At 39.7% G+C, this 5,168-nt stretch overlaps 1 pseudogene; it reads right to left on the bottom strand.

Moving 5' to 3' along the window:
- Nucleotides 1-2,121: 2,121 nt before the first annotated feature.
- On the bottom strand, nucleotides 2,122-4,810 carry LOC120265956 (annotated as a pseudogene).
- Between the last annotated feature and the right edge of the window lie 358 nt (nucleotides 4,811-5,168).

Below are 5,168 nucleotides of genomic sequence, written 5' to 3'. Positions count from 1 at the left end.
CCTCTCACTTGGTTCGCTCCAGGCTCACCTCTTGGATTGGGCGAAACTCATTAACATGGTTCGCTCCAGGCTCACCTCTTGGAAGGCGAATTACCTCTCACTTGGTGGACGCTTAACGCTCCTTAACTCGCTCTCTCAGCCCGTCCCCATTTCTTTGGATGTCGGGTTTTTCAAGCTCCCGCTTGGGTGATCAAAGATATTGATAAAATCCGGAGAGATTTCCTTTGGAAAGGCCCCATACGGGACCCCAAAGGAGTCGATTGATTGCTCGGAGTAGGATCACTAGACCTCGGGATATGGGAGGTGGGGAATCCTTAACCTCGGACCTTCAACAACGCTTTACTTGGAAAGTGGTGGTGGAAATTAACTTGTAATCCCTAATAGCGGTTGGGCCAAAAATCATCCACGCTTAATTATTCCATAAGTGACACTGTTGGAGTCCTATCTCATACCCCACCCAGAAACAAATCCTTTTTTTGGCAGGGGTGACTTCCACATTATCTCCCTTCCGTTCTTGCATAACGAAATCCATCAGAAACGGCTCTAGCACTTCACTATGGTATGATCGTTGGCATCTCGGGCTTCGTCTTAAAGATTCTTGGCCCGATCTATTCAATGATTACGACCGCTCCATGGATAACCATTAGACAATTCACGCAGTATCTAAACAACACCGAACTTTTATTTCCCACTTCCACCCCCAACATGTTATCTGCCCTTCTTGATATTATCCCTGATTGCTCCCAGACTCAAGATGATGTTCACACTTGGACCCTTGATGATGGCACATTCACATGAAAATCCTTTTATAAATTTCTCATTGATGGTGGAACACGCGACTCGCTTTATCCCCTTTTCGGAAAAAAATCACCGCCCAAGCAAAATTACTCTCTTCGTTGTCTTCTGGGAGGACAAAATCCTCACTCTCTAATCTCTTCAAAAAAAGGTTATAATTTCCAAAAACTCCACCGACACTCATGTCCTTTGCCACAATGCATCCGAAAATCTTCAACACCTCTTCATCGATTGTGAATTTTTCTAAACGCATCCCGGGCACTCTTTTCACAAATTCTAGAAGCAAACTCTCTTCCACAGACAATCCCCTCTCTGTGGACCATTTGGATACCATCCTTAGCCCCTCAACACCGAATCCTCTGGGACCTCACGTCCCGTGCAATCCTGTGGAATATCTGGCTTGAAAGAAATATTCGCATCTTTCAATTGATTGCATCTTCGCATCTCAATATTATTTATAAAACTGCTAACATGCTTCTTTCCTGGTTCTCAACAGCAGCCGACAGACATCAACAAAACCTCAATGAAGCTTCACAATCAATCAAGCGCTCGCTCAACTTTTTTAGCGCTAGAGCCTCAAATCCTACAGGCGATCTCGACCAAGACTCTGCTCCGGCATAGTTACTTCTACTACTTCTTTAATTAGGCCTGAGATGCCAGATGGTGTCTTCCGCCTGATTAGACTTCCCTCTACTTTTTGCCTCTTTGCTTTCTCCTCTCAGACTTTTTTCCCCTCACTCGGTGAGAGGATTTAGCACTTTGTACTTTTGTTCTCTTTTTAATAAATCGATGGTTTATCCACTTTTATTCAAAAATTTGAATCCTAGAAGCATTTTATCTATATATTCTCCAACCTCAATTTAAATTTTATATTTTATTTTAAGTTTTATTATTCTTAGTTTGACTTATATAGATAATGAAAAGAATTATTCATTTTGTACTTGAATCATCCTTGATGGAATAATATCCGACTTACCTTTTCTACTTCGAATGGCCTATATATATATATATACTTGTGATAGACTTTAAGCTAGTTATTTTGTCTTTGGATATCATTATTATTATTTTTTATATTTAGCCATTGTTTGTATTTGTTATTTTTTAATATATTTATAATTTATCTATTTTATTCAAAAAATAATAATAATGAAAGTTTGTTCATAACAATTATCACTTGATCAAATAAAAATTGATTGATTTCATCTCACATTTTTTTAGCTTATTTATTTTCAAGCTGTTTTGAGATATGATGTGAATTAAAAATAAATAAATAAAATAATGTGAACAACCCTTATATAGGTACTAGATCTCGAATTTTGATATAAATGAAAAATAAAATATCAACTCTTTTATTGAAAAATGTTATTATATTTTCACAATCAATTTAACATCCAAATAGATATTATTTAGAAAAATTCAGAAAAAAAAAAGGTAAACTCAAAAAATAACCCGGTGTCTTCCGCCTTCCCAGCTTCTTTTCTCCTTGTATTTTATTTTCATGTCGTTCTTAGTTATTCTCCTCACTTCTGGTGAAAGCTTTTATCTTATGTTCCTTGTTTTTATTTTTTCAATAAAGTTGTGGTTTATCCACATTTATTTAAAAAAAAAAAAAATAAAATAAAAAAATAACCCGGTTCTGATTATTACAACAATCTTGGACAAATGAGAGGATCTTGTCCAGTAGAATCATGCCTAGTTTAACAAATTGGTAAATCCTTGGGAGGTGGTAACAAAGACTCATTTGGTCCTTTCCCGTTGTCCACAACAAAGGCCATCTTCAACCCCCAAGTAGTGTGCACTTCTAAATGACAATGTAAAAACCAGACTCCTACAGCCCAAGGAAAGGTGATGGTAAGCACATCATCAAATCAACTTAAAAGTGTATTTGAAAATATATAGTAATATAATAAAAAATTACCCGGATTATCGGCTCTGAATCGAATAGCGGTCCATCCTCCAGAGGGAACACCAATGGTATTCCTCTCAATGGGATCAATAAGATTAAATGTTTTTGGAGATGTTTTTGGATCATAATTTCCTAACCCACGCCCAACCGCAAAGAAATTAAATCCATGCAAATGAAGTGGGTGGTTTTCGGGGACAATGATCCCTGTGTCTTGTAATACAATTTGCACGGTTGAGTTATAAGCAAGCGGATACAGCCTTGTCCCACTCATGGTTTGCCTGTTTGCTGGACCACTGCTTGTGAAATTGAAGGCTATGGGAGGGTTTCCGGGGAAATCTTTTTGTGAAAACCCCACTTATGTTGAAATAATGCGCTTGAAGGAGCGGAGTGGTTGGCATCACAAAGCTCACATTGTTAATGGCTGCCACAGCCCGACTTCCATTGCCTGCTGCGCAAGTGGGGCATGGGTTGATGCCCAGACCAACTGTGAACAAAAGGGAATGGTCCACTTTCAAAGGCACTTTGGCTGGATATTGTTCGGAGTTTAGGCTACGGAGTGAATCAATGAAGTTGGATGCCACAGGGGTTGCATTCTGAGGAGGAGGATTGGTGGTCGTAATAGTACTTGTGGCGACAGTGTTGGTGTAATAAACAGTGGCGGTAGCGGTCTTGTTATCCACAGCAATAGGAGAATCCATGAAGGGAGAGGTAGTCACAAGGTATCGTCCTGCACCTTGATCAGCAGTCAAGAGCACATTTGTGGTTTGGCCTGGTGCTATCAGTATTGTATCCGTCTTAAATGGCTTAGTGTACACAGCATCCACTTCCACAACTGTCAGTTGATGCCCAGCAACCTTGAAAAATAGCTCCTCATTGAGCGCAGCATTGATAATCCCTAAGCATGTATGTCTTCCCACTATCCACCTTCAGTTTGAAGCCATCTGCGTGTTCGAAATCATCCAACAATTTGTAGTTGGTAGCTAGACTAAATCACATGAAAATCATCATTACTGTTAGTCACCAAACTTCAATATATTTTACCTTGTGAAGTGGCACAAGTTGACATAGGCCCTGGATGACCATTGATAGTGTGCGCATCTGAAACATTTGGAGCCAGACCGGATTTTAGGGCCTCATTGATCACTTCTTCTGTGTCAGACTTCCACCATTCTCCTATTAATATTTTGAGTCATTGGTTCAAAGCACACAAAATTTTAATTATGACAAATTATGGATATGAATACGAAATCTTTTGTTGTAAAAGTAAGACGACGGTGATCCCTCGTTTGTATAATTGTATAATACCTAAGATGACAATCACCTCCTTGTGAGGAGCAGGAAATGGGTAAGGCACATGAAGCTTGGGCAAAATGACGATGCCTCCGTGCACAGTAGCCCTGAGCCATAGGATGTGGGCATGCCACAGAAGGGTGCCTCTTTGCCCGGTTATTGTGAAATTGTACACATAGCTTTGTTTTGGTTGGATTGGGCACTGAGTGATATAAGCCGGCCCATCAGCCCATCCGGTCCTAATTTGTCTAATCCCATGCCCTAATAAATTACAGAGATTGTGCCATACAGTTGTATATATTAATTACCAGTCATTCATCATTCCACATTGAAGTAATAATTTGAATTTGAAAAGGAAAAAGAGCTAGCCTTTTGTTAGTGAGTTGCTTGCTTACCAGTGAATGGTCACATTATATTTGACGTGGTTTGTGACCTTGACAAGCACATTGTCGCCTTCTCTTGCATACAAGGTTGGTCCTGGGAACTTGCCATTCACCGTCACAATGGGTTTACTAGAGCATAGCCCTCGTAGTGTTCTTCATCACCACCTGAACCAACCAACCAACCGAATTTCATTTCTTGATTTTTCAGGCAGGCACAGCCCAGCAAGTATCTGTATGTATGTATTGTCTGTTGAGGGAAATTAACATGTTAAATTACTTACATTGAACTTGTAGTGCCGGGCCATGCCATCAACAAGCAATGGCCACAGGCAGAGCACCAGCACGAAGGATCTAGTCCATGACTCCATGATCTCGTTCTCTCTTCTTCTGTCCTGCTCTATTATTTATGTGGGAATTATTAATGTGTCTGTATGGAATGACAGGGCAGGGCAGGGCAAGGCAAGGCAAGCTTTATAGGGTTAACCTTCCTTGAGGATGCGAGGTCGTTTTTGCTATTAGGTGAAAGAGCCTTGATAAATAAGGTGTTTGCAAACTAACTATAGCCTTGCCTGCTGTCTGCCCTCACATTACTTCAGTTCTACATAAAGTACATAGATTTTGGTAGATATATCTCCCTTCAAATTATGATAAATTCAGATCCAATGCTTTTGTGTTTCCAAGCCTTCACACATAATAGTTCTGTTTATGTATAAAAAAAAACACACATCAATAATACTAGCAGCTGCTTGATCGGTTTCTTCTGCATGTGACTGACTGCAGACTAGAATTTTTCT

This window comes from Dioscorea cayenensis, chromosome 7 (genome assembly GCF_009730915.1).
Source record: "Dioscorea cayenensis subsp. rotundata cultivar TDr96_F1 chromosome 7, TDr96_F1_v2_PseudoChromosome.rev07_lg8_w22 25.fasta, whole genome shotgun sequence".
NCBI classification, from domain to species: domain Eukaryota; kingdom Viridiplantae; phylum Streptophyta; class Magnoliopsida; order Dioscoreales; family Dioscoreaceae; genus Dioscorea; species Dioscorea cayenensis.
This window is presented reverse-complemented; position numbering and strand designations above follow the sequence as displayed.